The sequence below is a fragment of the Pogona vitticeps genome, chromosome 2 (assembly GCF_051106095.1).
Source record: "Pogona vitticeps strain Pit_001003342236 chromosome 2, PviZW2.1, whole genome shotgun sequence".
Taxonomy (NCBI): domain Eukaryota; kingdom Metazoa; phylum Chordata; class Lepidosauria; order Squamata; family Agamidae; genus Pogona; species Pogona vitticeps.
Window position 1 is genome coordinate 91746166 of NC_135784.1, and position 15283 is coordinate 91761448.

General features: G+C 42.7%; 2 long non-coding RNA genes across 2 annotated transcripts in view; one reads left to right on the top strand and one right to left on the bottom strand.

Moving 5' to 3' along the window:
• LOC140704130 (uncharacterized) overlaps window positions 1–15283 on the bottom strand; it is an 18073-nt gene continuing 2790 nt past the window's right edge. Inside the window, exon 2 of the long non-coding RNA XR_012083253.2 lies at window positions 1–376. This is a non-coding gene — a long non-coding RNA (uncharacterized LOC140704130). The remainder of the gene's footprint in view (window positions 377–15283) is intronic.
• Window positions 8616–15283, top strand: part of LOC140704129 (uncharacterized) — a 23537-nt gene continuing 16869 nt past the window's right edge. Inside the window, exon 1 of the long non-coding RNA XR_012083252.2 lies at window positions 8616–8797. This is a non-coding gene — a long non-coding RNA (uncharacterized LOC140704129). The remainder of the gene's footprint in view (window positions 8798–15283) is intronic.

Genomic DNA, 15283 nt, shown 5'->3' on the forward strand with positions numbered 1-15283 from the left:
TTCCTGAATTTTTTCCTTTCTTTCTTTCTTTCTTTCTTTCTTTCTTTCTTTCTTTCTTTCTTTCTTTCTTTCTTTCTTTCTTTCTTTCTTTCTCTCTCTCTCTCTCTCTCTCTCTCTCTCTCTCTCTCTCTCTCTCTTTCTTTCTTTCTTTCTTTCTTTCTTTCTTTCTTTCTTTCTTTCTTTCTTTCTTTCTTTCTTTCTTTCTTTCTTTCTTTCTTTCTTTCTTTCTTTCTTTCAAGGCTTGGCAGGCAAAAGCCATCCTTGAGAAACCCATTTTTCAACTCTCTGACACTTAACGCCTTATGTACTGAGGATGCCTTTATCCAGCCGTTCCAACCCTCACTTTGAGCACATTGTAATAAGCAACAAGCCTGACCTGGAAAGAGCAAGAAAAGTTTGCATATCAGAATCAAATGGAGCTCACTTCTTTCAAAGCTGTAAGAAATCTTACACACATTAATATTTCCAGTGTGGCTCCCATACAAATGAGTTCAAGCTTTGAGAAAAGATGCTTGTGCAGAAAAAAAAAGTGTTCTCCCTCAGGATATCATTTTTACTTTATGAAAAATAACTTGGGTGGTTAGTGGAAGAAAGAGCCAAACAGCAGGCCACCAGGGAATAGAATAGTGCTTTTTATAGTGAAAACAGAAAAAAAAAAATCAATTCTTAAAAAAAACAAAACCCTCTGGTTTATGAATGTGGAATATTGTGCTTCTGTACCTATGATTCAAATAGCCAGCAAATGGCCCGATATTACTGCACAACATCATGCCTGCATTGCCAGCAGGAAAAAGGATGCTAAGCTTTAGACAGAAAAGGGCAGCCAGAATGTTGACAACAGCAATGGTCACCATCAAGATGGTCTACAGCAGCGGTCCCCAACCTTGGGCCTCCAGATGTTCTTGGGCTTCAGCTCCCAGAGCTCTTGGCCAGCAGAGGTGGTGGTGAGGGCTTCTGGGAGCTGTAGTCCAAGAACATCTGGAGGCCCAAGGTTGGGGACCACTGGCCTACAGGATACCCTCTTGTGCTCATTTCCATTCAGAAAGTGACAATAAGCAAAGGGAAAATCCCAGAAGCTTACTTCATTTTTCATCATTAACCACTTCTTATCTAAACACAAAGCAATTGTCAGGGCTGTTTTTCAACAAGTGTGAATGGCAGTGAACACAAGAGGTTGCAAGAGTGTGGAAGTTCCTCTGTCGCCAGTGGGGGCTGCCTTCCTCTCGAGGGCTGAGTGAAGTGGCAGCAGTGGCTATGGCTACACTGACAACGATGACTACGGGAGACAATATTGTTTCCTGCCTGACCTTGGGCTGACCTTGGATGGAAATTAAGATTCAAGAATCACCCACACACCCATTTTCGAAGTGAGGACGAGGAACAGTTTCCTTGATTTGGTGGTGGTGGGGGGTTATAGTGTCAGCCATAACTTTTTATTGTAACATGCAGGGTTCCCCTCACCCAATCTTTGAGGAGTATTTATGATTAACACACTATAGACACTGCTGAACTGGAAAGTGTGACCTAAGTCCTCTTCAGATAGAGGGCTGACATATTCAGTTAATGACTTAGTAGAATGTAAGGCTGCACAAACTTATGACTTGCTGGACCTTGGTATGCCTGTTAGATAATTTCTCCCTTGTTAGGATTCTTTGACAGTGTGCAGGAGCCTATGACTGAGGTTATGATTGCTGAAAAGTAATAATCATCCCATAGTTTTAAGAAATCTGATTTTGAATCAGGAGAAAAGCCTCCAAACTTAATTCTAGAAGCCATGACAGCTGGCTTCCATGTTGGGAGTTTTTCTCAGATAGTCAGTAAGGATCAAATGTGCTCTTGCCTCTCTTTCCAGCAAGAAGAACTAAAAAGTGACCTCTGAGCATGAAGGAGGATGGTAGGAAGCTGGGGAGTACCAGTTGGCATGAGCCACAAAGAAGAGAAGAAAATACAGCTGAGCTGGCCATGTATTTGTCTGTTCTTCACACTCCCCAGGTTCAGATCACTTGCTTCATGTTCTGGTGTTTGACATGCTTGACACCTTCCCATTCAACTGAATATAACTATAACTCTGTATAGCTGTGAGTAAATGAAGACATACGTGCAAATGGGAACCCTGAGTAATGAGGACTCCCAATGTCATGGCCCCATCTATAGCCTTTCAGCTGAACAGCTGGGAAGAACTTGGACCTTCTATTCTGAAAAAGACAGTACCTGCCTTAGAATAACAATGATATCAGAAAGTGGCAGGAGAGAGGAGGAAATGAAGACAGGGGAAAAAAAGGAAGAGGCCAGATTAAAACTTGGAAAATGGTGTCCAGTTATCCTTTTCACCATAAATGATGTTCATGGCTGGCTCAGTTGAAGAGCCCTTTCATATCCTAGCAGCCTCAGCACCCTCCATTAAAAACTGATTTGCAGCCTTTCCCCTCATGCCTGTCTCTGCTAAATATTTATATAGGCATTTAAGAAAACAGCAGTGAACCCAATGTTAAGCGTTTTCCCTAAATGCATAGCTATAAAGATTACTGTGCAAGGTCATGCTTTTCAATTTATATACAAAATCTACAAGTTTTCATCAGCCCTTGTCCTTCCAAACACACACCAGGAAGGGGAAAAAATCTAATGACCCAACATAGAGGACCCCCCTTTCATATGTGGTTAATTTGACTGATATCTGAATATTTACCTAGTACTGAGCTTTGGATTTGAAAATTTAAATAGGACACAGTGCCAGGTGCAATGGAAAAGATAAGGGAATTAGGCGGAGTATTTCCATGTTAAAATATGGTCAAATTAATCTGAAGCTATTCTGTAGCTGTTCAATATTTGAACAAGATCAAATCACAGCTCCGGTTGCTATCCTCATCCATCCCTCTCGAAGAATATAGGGGGAAATGGTTTGATTTAAAACAAAAGGGAACAACATGCATCATTTCCCCTTCCTGGCTCTCCTTGCTGTACCATTATTGAAAACAAGAGTAAAGATTTCACAATGGCAGACATGGGAAAAGAGACTTTTAAGAAATCCTTGGCTCCTTGGAAGGCATGTGAGAAAGGAATGAAGAGCAAAGAAGAGAGATGCTTTCTGAAAGTGAGGTGAGAGTCAAGAAATGTGGGGATTGCTCATTATTTTCACCTCCTGTTGAAAATGGACAAGCAGCAGAGCTTAGAATGGGCAGCTTGTTCCATTAAAATGTGCATCACATTTCTTTCACATTCAACACTGAGCCACCTTTCCCATGAAGAAAGGTGGAAACTTTTGAACCTTTAAAAAAAAAACTGTAGAAAAAGGATGACTATGTAACACTCTGATAAAGGGTCTTACATTTATGAATTATGTGAGTGTCACGAGACAGAACTATGGTTGTTGGTACTGTTTTGCTTCTGGCCAGTTTGAGTGAAAAGATTAATAGTGTAGAGGTCAAAGGGTTAGGTAAGATGTGGACATCAGAAAGTTTAATCTTGGAAAAGGAATTGTTAAAAGTTGAGCAAAGTCTGAAGGCCATTGTGAGAAATAAAAGCCCTTGGTCTTTGACCAGAGTAGCAAAAATGTGGGGAAATGCTCCTGGATTGTGATAGGCTGATTCTAAAATCAATAGAGGAAAAATTGAGGGTCGTTTTGTACACAGAAGGAGGCGAGGCAAAGGAGCAACCATGCTCAGCCGCCTCTCGCAGCTGCCCATTGACTGCTGCTTTCGCCGCCAGATTGCCTCCTCCTCCTGCCAGGGCTCACCTCCAGCTCACATCACTGTCTTGTCCCCTGCCTGAAGGGAGCCTGCGAGTGGCGCTGGAGGAGGCAATCTGGTGGTGGCAGCAGTCAATGGGAAGCAGCGAGAGGTGGCCAAGCACGGCTACTCCTTTGCCTCCGCCTCCACCTCCTGCTGCCTCCGCTGCCAGATTGCCTCCTCCAGCACCACCCGCGGGCTCCCTTCAGGCAGGGGACAAGGCAGTGACGTGGTTGGGCGGCAGAGGCAGCAGCACAGGAGATGAGGTGGAGCTGCCCCTTGCGGCTGCCCATTGACTGCTCCTCCACTTCCGGCAAGGGACAAAATTAGGGGGTTCTCGTATACATTGGGGGGGCGTATACTTATTCCTGCCTGCAGAGCTTGAGAAGCCATTTCCTGAGATGTTAGCTATGTCCTGAGACCTGGCCCCCTAGGTATCACCAAGGATGGGCACCTGAGTCGGACTTCAGTCACACTGGTGAATTGACTCACAGGGTTTGGAGGAGGGGGGAACTCGTGACATGACCGGTCACTTGGACCCATTGATGAGTTCCTAGGGGTGCCTTCTGCTGCCCGCCCCTGCCCCTGGCATCATTGGCCTGCCTGCTGGTGCATGCCCAGAGATGTCAGGCCACCGTCGGTTCCAGAGCAGCCCCGCTGTCTCTGGGCATGCGCTTGCAGGAAGGCCGATGGCAGCAGAGGCGAGAAACCGAGGTGTGCCCATAGGGACTCGACAACACAACTCAGATATCTCATAAACAATTTGGATGTTAACATCCCAATCCCTTTTTAATGACAAATTATTAGAAGAGATCTGGAAGTGAGTTTGTTGGAGCCATGGGATTGGGTGGACACGGCCTTCTCTATAGAGGGCAGGGCTCTCTTTTAAGTACAGTCAAGTTCAAGTTGGGTCTACAGATAAACGCGTATGCGATGAGGCCTTTACGTTGCTGATCAGCAGCTAGCACCTGAGACAGGCATGAAAGTCAACGACTGATTACATCCTTTTTCCACTGTGATGAGCTCTGCTGTACTTCTACTTGAATGATAATATTTATTCCAAATTCTTCATCCATCTGTATAAATTAGCACATATGCACATTTACACCTTTTTTTTTGTCTTTTTTTGGGGCAGGGAAGGGGAAATACATTTTCTTTTTCTGGTAATATGTAAGCAACCTACGTGGAACAAGTTGACAATAATGATAATTAAAACAACGGGGAACAAGAAAGAAAATCCTTACATCTCGACTCTTGGTCTCTCTCTGTTTCTCTCTCCCCCCCCTTTCTCTCTCTCTCTCTCTCTCTCTCTCTCCCTCCCTCCCTCTGTCTGTCTCTCTGTGTGTGAGTGTGTGTGTTCTCAAAGAACTGTAATGAGCAAGGTGCAAATTAAGATACATTGTAAAAATGAGGCAGAAGCAGTTATACAGGAGATGATGTATAAAAGAGATACTGTCCTATTTCTGGTTCTTGAGCGTGAGCTCTTCAGCCAAGGCAGCCCTTTGGAACCAAGCTCCAGGACAGAGGAGGGCTGGCATTCTGCTTCCTGAAAGAGAGGATCCAAGACTCTGAAAGTGTGAAGAATGATTTAGTAGTACTACAGAGATTGGAAGGGACAGCAAATAAATGGGAAACACAAATGAGAAAGTGCTCACATTACTCTCCCTCCATCCCTTTGCTATCCATGTGCTTCTGTCATGACTGTTGGCTAACTCAACTGACAGAATGAAGACAGCTGTTTGTCACAGCAAGACCAAATCAACAGAAGCATAATAGAGATCGCGATGTGTCACTGACTGTAGGAATCAAGCTGCTCAGCACAGAGCATAATGACAAACGGAAGAAAGGTCAATTCTGAAATGAAGGAATCAGCTCTTTAGCAGCTCGTTCGGAAATGACATTGCAAGAGCTGTTGGAGAAGTGAAGAAATGGGTATAAAGGGTCTGGGGGGCAAGGTCAGCTCACAATGGGAGGGAGGAGGGAAGCCCCCTGAAATTTTGAGGTGGGGAACCCTTCTGTCCCAGTCCATGAGCTGCCTCAATCTGTGGTTAAGTCATGGGAGAAAGAAGGCATTAAATTATCCATCAAACTGCCAGCAGGAGTGTTTCTAGTATTTTGTCAAGTCTCCCCATAAGAGCTTTCAAGTGAACACCCCAAAATGGCATTAAAAATCATTCAAAACAACTAAAGGCTGAGGCATAAATTTCTTCTAGAATTTTTTAAAAAGTGAAACACATATGTAATTTTTAAAAAGTGAAATGCATATATGTGCATGCCTTCTTCTGTATAACTTTGGATTAAAAAATCATAGCCCCCCCCCCCCGAGATAATTTTCCTAGAGATCATGGTCCAGATTAGCCTCATTTCTCAGTTCTAGCTGCCATACCTTCTTCTGGCCAGGGGAACAGAGTGGCGGCATATGTTATGTTTCTATGCACGTGGTTAATGTTAAAGCAAGGATCCATAGCAAATGGAAAAGGTTGTATGTTGGTTTTGTTCTTAAAAGCCACCTAAATATTGTTTATCAGTAAATAATTTTAAATAAAGTTAATGCGAATCCTCCCAGCTGAGAATTCTGGGGTCTATAGTCCAAAAATAGCTTTTCCAAACTCTTATGTAAAGAGGGACTACCTGGATTTAGTCAAGGGGTTTAAGGATGAAACTGCAAGCTCCAGATATGCAGAGAAATAAGCAAAAATAGAAAAGCAACTGAAGTCTGAAAAGGCAGATATCTGTGTTTCGAACAGCTACATTCAAAGCTGTCTTAAATGATTTATATTCCTGCCTTAATACAGCTTCCTAGATGGCTTTTAGAAAATAACCCAGATATACCAGAGGATATATAGCAGCATGTTTATAAACCAACCAACCAACCAACCAACCAACCAACCAACCAACCAACCAACCAACCAACCAACCAACCAACCAACCAACCAACCAACCAACCAACCAACCAACCAACAAATAAATAAATAAATAAATAAATAAATAAATAAATAAATAAATAAATAAATAAATAAATAAATAAATAAATAAATAAATAAATAAATAAAATGCAACACATTTTAGGACAATACAAAAATATGTGCCAGACACTGGAATATAGCAAAACAACTCCTGCTCTACTTATTGTCTTGCCATTCTGGAGGACAGATTTTTGAAGTCTCTTGTCAGCAAAACAACAACTGTGGACTGTGATTCCTCCAAAACTGTAATCTGGTACTGCAAGATTTGAATGGAAGATGTCAGTCAGGCCTCTCTGGGGCTCAAATTCTCAGTGTGCCTGGGAGTGAAAAGACCTTGCTCTTCCCATTTTCTGTGGTGTCCAGTGGATATGGCTTTCAGGTTGGTCAACTAGTTGTGTGGTCTGGTGTGAGCTATTTCCCAGTGATCACAAAACATACGGACTGTGGCACATCAGACCTACCCAAATCTGTACTCAAGCTGGACATTTTTGGCTCAACAGCAAAGCTACTACTTTTGGGGCCTGAGCTGGAGAGATGGAAGGGTTGCTTTAAGAGAGATCACTCCCAGCAAAGCAACCCTTTCCAATGTGATCAGAGGAACACATTTTCTTGCCTTCTGATCACACCTTCTGTCTTCCATGGAGAGAGCTCACCACTGAGTTCTCTCTATGGCTGCCACCCATCTCACCACAGTAGTGGGTTTATTTATTATTATTTATTATTTATTTTATTTATATCCCGCCTATCTAGTCGATAGACCACTCTAGGGTTTGTTTTGTTTTTGGCATTCATATGTTTTTTGTAACAATTCTAATTTTCCCGAAAAACCCACAACAACCAATTCTAATTTTGTTGCTAGTTTTGTTTCTGTATTTGTAAACCATTGTGGCCTGCTCCCAGTTCAATATTATATACTCTAACTAACTAACTAACTAACTAACTAACTAACTAACTAACTAACTAACTAACTAACTAACTAACTAACTAACTAACTAACTAACTAACTAACTAACTAACTAACTAAATGATGGAGACATGCGAAAGAGGACCAGTGAGGGAAACTTCAGTGCATGGGTAGCCTAATATTGGGAAGGTGTTTTTTTCAGGTGTGACACTGCAGGGTTGTTTTTATGGGACAGTCCTATGAATTAGTGACCTCCGAAAGGTTTTTATCATTAACAGCCCTGCTCAGCTTTTGCAACCCCAAGTGCATTGCTTCCTTTATGGGGTCAATAGACTTTACATTGGCACTTCTTGGTCCCATCTGGAGAGGGATACCTCTAATCAGGTGTGGGAGGAAACAACTCAGCCTAATCTGCTACAAGTGATCAACCCTTTAACATGGGTTATTGTTAAGTGTAGGAAGTGGGGAGCATCTCAGCTCATAAGCAGAAAACACCATGGTAGCAGATTGCCAGGAGAGTAATGAGGAGCAGAAATGCATGAAACCCTACTATTTGAAGGCACTCCAAGGTCCTTCATCTTTGGGGTGTAGTATTTCCTTTGGCTGTCTGATCTGGCCAGCCCCACTGGGAAATTTCAGAGAAAAGATTAGAAAAATCCCCTAGGAATCCGGAGAGCTGGTCAGTGTGAGTACATACCAGGTAGCATTAGGAATTCCAGACACTAGTGAAAATACTTGGTAGGCTCTGGGTAGACGCTAGTAGTTCTTGTGATGGTTTTTCTTATGAAATGTGTGCTTTTTTTCATTCAAAGTAAGTTAAGAGGCAAACCCCCAGAAATTTAAAACACTCTTAGAGAATGTGTGTGTTCTGCCTGTTCCTGGCATAAGTTCATGACTGTGAATCCTAGACACCTGAAATTTGACACAGATGGCGTTAATGCTGTTTTAAAAATACTGTAGCTTAATTAGTTCTAGTTTAAATGTGTCTGCAACATGCAGTACCACAGCCAACCACTAGATGGCTTTCCTACCCATTCCGAACTAGGAAACGCTGACTCTTTCCTAACCAGTATACGGGAAGCTGCTGACGGAGTGGAGTATTAATTTATCCAGAGGACCTCTAGGCAGTTTCACATGGTGCTTTTTTCTGAAAGGCCATCAAACTCTTGAAACAGTTAGAAGAGGGAATGTCCTGCAGCCTGGTAAGGGGGTTGTGGGAAAAGAAAGTGCCCACATGAACGTGGATTGAGGGGTTGGAGCAAAGGGTGATGGGCGCTGACGTCGTAGAGCTATCTCTTGTGAAACTTGGTATTCTTGCTAATCTATAACGTTGTATCAATAAGCAGTAGTGTCAACCAATACTATCACAAGGACATCTTTTAGAGATTAGGCAATCTTCAAACCCCAAATCCAGTAGTTTACATGCTTAGAGGATAAACCTGTGTCTGGGTTTTACCACTTCAGACAGGCAAATTTGCACTGGATGTAGAAAACCAGATCAGCAGGGAGAAGAACTCTGGCTCAGGTACCTTCTTGGCATACTGTTATTTTAAGTGCAAACACATGTTTTATACAGAGTGCATTTTACTGTCTTGACAGAAAGTTCCCGCCCAGTTCCTCTGTTGTTTACAACAAAAAACCACAAGAATTTGATTAGCACATGTCATCTTTTGATGGTCCAGATCTTTTGGGCTTCAGCTCCCAGAAAAAATCGTCCATTATGTCCAGTTATAGAGCCCTGTGGTACAGTGATTAAATTGCAATCAAGCCTCTGCTCATGATCTGAGTTAAATCCGGACAAGTTCAGGTAGTCAAGGTTGATTCAGCCTCGCATTCTTCTCAGGTCAGTAAACTGACTGCCCAGCTCATTGGAGGGCAAGTTATTCTTTGCATAATTAAATTGTAAACTGCTCAGAGAGTGTTCCAAACACTGTGGGGAAGTATATAGGTAAAAACAATGGACAAACAACAGCAAACGATTCTGGGAGCTGAAGTCCAGAACATCTGGATGGACAGAGGTTGAGAACCATAGCTCTGGAGGTTACTTTAATCGCTCACAATTACCTGCTACTATTCCAGCCTGCTCTTGTTCCTATGTGCAGGCAAGTTGGTTTCAAATTATGGCAACCCTCATAGAGTTTGCAGGATATGTGAGATGTTTAAGGAGTGGTTTACTTTTGGCATCCTATCCCTCCCTTCCTGAATTTCATGCTGAACAGGCATTTGAAACCAGGTCTCTTGGATATTAGTCTGACACTAGCCACTACATCTCTCATGTTCCTACTTTTTATTTCTCCATAAATTCTCTTACTAAAGTCACTTTTCCACATTCAGTTCATAGTATATCTTGCATGATGACAGCAGCATCATGCAGACACTTGTTGAAAAGCCTATTGAAAGCTTCTTAAAACTGACCTTTGAAGTGCAAGGAGAAGGGTGTTAAAATCCTTGGAAGTGACAATTTCCTTTAATTGCTATCAAATCGTTTTACAGAATCCCATGTATGAAAATAACTGATGCATTGCTTTCATGTCCTTTGCACCATTGTTGCTTTTCCTGTTTTAGCATTGGTCCTACAACATTTGATACATTCTGGACAGCTGGGCATGCAAAGAGACAAAGCAAAATAAAAGTATCTAGTTAGCTCTTAGGTACCAGTATGTGCATTATCTTTCAGTCTATAGAGGTAAATCCAAGGGGAACTGGGGGGGGGATGTAGATTTGGTCCATTGGAGTAAGATAATAAAGGATGACATTGTCAAAGAGATTCTCATTATCTTTTACTAATCTGGTTCCCTTTGCTTTGGAATCCTAAGTAATAATTGTTTAGGAGATTCTGTCCCGATGGTTTTAATCCAGTAATGAAAGGGCAGTGGCTGATATCACAAACATGACTTCTAGATGGTTGTTGTAGGTTTTTCGGGCTCTTTGGCCATGTTCTGAAGGTTATTCTTCCTAACTTTCAACAGTCTCCGTGGCCGGCATCTTCAGAGGACAGGAATCAAATCTCTGTCTGTGCTCTGGTGCAGTTTGTTTGGATAGTTGAATATTTATAGCTGTGGGATCAGCTTTTGTCCTATTCAGGAGATGGGTGATTATGGTGATCAGTGTGTTTTTTGTTGTGGGTGTATTCTTGTGATAAGGGGGAGATATTATCTGTCACTGTGATTGATGGGTGTTATTAGCTGGTCTTTTGTGTGCAGTGATCACCGGTCCTTGTGGCTGGGTAGAGTTCGTTGACATTAGGAAGAACAGAACATGGCCAAAGAGCCTGAAAAACTCACAACAACCATCAGATCCCGGCCATGAAAGCCTTCTAGAATACATTACTTCTAGCATTTGGTATGAAGTAGTCCCAGAGAAGACTCCCTGGAAAAGACCCTGACGTTGGGAAAGAGTGAAGGCAAGAGGAGAAGGGGATGACAGAGGATAAAATGGTTGGACAATGTCATTGAAGCAACCAACATGAATTTGACCCAACTCCAGGAGGCAGTGGAAGACAGGAGGGCCTGGTGTGCTCTGGTCCATGGGGTCACGAAGAGTCAGACACGACTAAACGACTAAACAACAACAGTCCCAGAATCAGTTATCTACTTTTGATGGGGAGAAGGCCCTTGGGATACTTTTTTTTGTGGCTTGCAATATCCTTCCATGCAGGATGGCAAAGTTAAAAAAAAAAAACAGATAATGGATAAAGACAGCCGCTTTGCTTTAGGCTCAGCAGTAGGGAATCTCACTGCAGCATCTCAGGCTGGGAGGCCCTCTGCTCTGTTTTCTATTGCCTATGATGTATGAGGAAGCACAAAGGCAACAGGAGATGGGTTACCAGGCCAGAAGCACCTGATTCCCTGAGATGTTGGGTCCAAAAATGGAGACCAGGGTGTTGATCCACACGATGTCACAGGGCAGGGCAGGGCGGGTTGGAAAGAATCCAAGTAATGGGGCTAAACATCTCAGTTAAAAACAGCTCTGGTCACTGTGCACTGGGGAAGGGAAACCTTCCTTCTCTTTTTGGTGCTAAGACAGGTAGCAAAATGTAACTTGGTACCAGCTCAGAAGCGGTAATGAAAGCATGCCTGGTCTTTAAAAACTACATCACACCACAAAATCAGTCTCCTGTTTCTGCCTCCTCCTGTGTTGCTTGAACACCTGGAGAAGCACAGCAGTTCCCTAAGACTTCAGCAAGTGATCTGAAGGGAGGTGTGCTAGCACAGAGAGTGAACATAACTAAGGTACATAGCCCTGCACTGCTGCATGATCTAACCCTTTTGGACTGACTACATCTTCCCATTTTCTATTGTGTCCAGTTAAGATTTCCTGTGTATTAATAGCCCATCATGTGGGGGGGGGAATCCCACTTCTAACCTAAAGATCCTAAAACCTATTATGGTGAAAACTGGCTTATATCCATGCAAACAGTTAAAAACTATGAATGGATAACAGAGATTTATTGATGTTAAATGTACCATATTTTTCTGTGTATAAGACACTGTCAAAATATCTGTAGGTTTCATTAGGTGATTGGCCCATGTACAGAGGAAAAGAATCTATAGATTCTTGCAACTGTAAAGATTTATTAACATTTAACATAGGAGTATCAATAACCACTTCAGTTGGCATAAACGCATCCAACTGAGGAAAAGTTCTTTCAACGTGTCCATGATGATCAACTTGATAACGTTGTGTCAAAAGGGGGGAACTGGCCCAAATCACTCCTTGTCGTTGGGCTTCCGTAATGGGGCGCTCCTTACCGCACAAATGGTCCCGCAGCAAGGGTGGCCAGCCCAATCCCCCTTGAAGGGTGGCTTGTTGACGATCTGGTCCGGACATACTGCCTTCCTCCAACGACCACGTCCGCGGGGGAAAACTACTACCGTCCATTCTAGAGTCTCTTGGACCACAACTCCCTCAGGATCTGGATGTGGATCAGGTAGTAGCCCTTCGACCTTTAGGTTAGGGAAGTCATCGATCAAAGACTTCACCCCTCACACTGCAGCCTCTTCCTTCTCTCTCCTTTTCTTGCCTGTTACCACTCTAAATTCCCACGTAAAAGTTCCCTCCTTTATGTTCTCTTCCCAGACCTCCACCCATTGCTCCTCCCCTTCCTTCACCCCATCCTCTGACAAGCAGATCTCAGTTTTAACCCCTTCAGGTCCCTTCTCTTCCCTAGACTCACTCTCCCATTACTCTGCTTTTTGTACTCTCAAACTATCTGGAGAAGACGGCGCGCTAACTGTTGGACCTTCCTCACAGACGCACACATGTATAAGATGCCCCCCACTTTTATAACTCAAAATTCCATTCTTTGCAAGAAAATGGAGGGAGAAGGCAGGGATCAAAGTGCTTTGATTCCTGCTTTCTCCTTCCACTTCCCTGTGAGGAAAGTGCTTTCCCCCCTCCACTTTCTTTGCGAGAAAGTGGAGGGCGAAAGCAGGAATCATCAAAGCACTTTGATGATTCCTGCTTTCCCCCTCCACTTTTTGTGAAGAAAGTGGAGGGGGAAATCACTTTCCTCCCAAGAAAGTAGAGTGGGAAAGCAAGAATCATCGAAGTGCTTTGATGATTCCTGCTTTCCCCCACCATTTTCTTTCCCCCTCCACTTCCTTGCACTTTTTTTTGTGAGGAAAGTGCTTTTCACTTCCCCTTTCCTCACAAGAAAGTGGAAGGGAAAAGAAACTAGAGGGGGAAAAGCAGGAATCATCAAAGCATTTTGATTCCTGCTTTCCTCCTCCATTTTTTGCAAAGAAAGTGGAGGGGGAAAGCACTTTCCTCGCAAGAAAGCAGAGGGAGAAAGCAGGAATCAAAGCACTTCAATCCATCCCCCCTCCTTACTTCTGTGTATAAGACGACCTTCAATTTTTAATCTAAACATTTTAGACAAAGGTATCATCTTATACATGGAAAAAATGATGTATATGTCTTTTATAATCATTGTAATCATTAAAAGACAATCTATCATCTTTTGCTTATGTAAGCTGTCTCTGTACAGTATACTCATTCTTCTGAGCTTTAAATATTGTTGTTCAATGATGTAAGCAACCTTGGTTCCTTTTAAAGGAAAAAGATTGGGTAAAAATGAATGAATGAATGAATGAATGAATGAATGAATGAATGAATGAATGAATGTCATTGAAAAAGGAGGAGACATGGCAGTCTCATATCTCCTTTAATGACATTCCAAATGAAACAATCTCACATTGTGATGACTGGTGGAAAAACTGGCCTTTTGTTCCTCATGGTTACACGGATATCTCACACAGTATGTTAGTGTTCTCAGAGACCCATTGTAAGTTTTTAGTTTGTGATAAATTACTTAACTGATATATTTTCATACCATTCCAGAGTCAAGAGATTTTGGTGATTAGGTTAGAGTGGCCAACTATGTTGGGTCCCAGAGTGAAGTCTGACCCTCTCTGGATCTTCTGCAATTTGCACCACCACTATGAATTTGTTTTTCAATCCCCAGGTTTGTGGCTAGTGCTTGGAAGTTAAAAAAACAACAACAGCTGGGGAAAGTCTTATGCTAACACAAGGTTTCCATATAATGGTTTAGAAGATGAGTCACTCCAGAAAATGGCAATACTCCTACTTCTGAACCATTAGCCCATCAATAGGACCAGTGGAGAGAAGATTCATAGTACATTTGGAGGCTGAAGGAAGCAGGCTGGGGATCTACATGTGGTTCGTGGGCCCTTTGTCTCCCCGCTCCATGCAACCCTGCAAATTGGACAATCTGTTTCTCCATCCTACCAATGTGAAATCTTCTAGTTGTTTTCTCTTTAAAGAGTTCCAGCTACTGATTATAATGTCTTGTCAATCTTTTCAGTTTAAAACAAGCCCATAACCTCTGCCTTGATTCCTCCCTGTTATCTCTGTAGCCCCCTTTTCTTAAAGCTTTTTTTTTAAAGGAAAATTGTTGCAATTAGCATCTGGGGAAAAGACATGGAAGAACCACGCTCTGAACGTTGCCAGGGTGAGAAGAAGCAAAGCTTGTCACCCGCGAATATGAGAAGCAAGAGCATTTGGGAGATTGCCGTGTCGAAGGGGAACAGTCCTACGATCCAGTTATTAGTCATGCTTAAACAGCAGTAGCTGCTCCCTTGGGAGTTGTTTGACAAGCAATTTACTGTTGATGAGGATGAAAATCACCAAGTGTTTGTTTCATCAGGAAATCACAAAGTGCTTTCTCCTCTCCTCTCAGTCTCTCATCTTCACACCCACTCCTCCCCCACGCATCTTGCTACTTCATGACGTTCAGCTGAAATGAAGATACAGTGGGAGGTGGGGGAATGAAATGCCACTGGACACATCACATTAAACCCTGCATTAAAATACTGTATATGGGATGTCCTTCTTGCCACAGATGTGTGACAGTTGGGGCTGTCCGATTGCAAACATGAGTTTCAAATGGAAAGTTCAAGATTATACCCCTCTGCATAGGGTGTATACATTTGGACTGGGGAGTAGGGTTTGAGGGGAGATGAGATTACTTATGTACCTTACCGAGTTGGGTCAATCTACCTCCAGCCTGCTATTGCGCTGGCCTCTCATCATTCTGCTTCTCTTAAGTATCCTGTGTGTGTTCTTCTTATAGTTCCTTTTGCATTCAACTGCTGACAGGACAAGCCATATTTGGCCCATTTTTATTTCATGAGGTTCAAGAAGCATGGCAGATCACACACACAGGC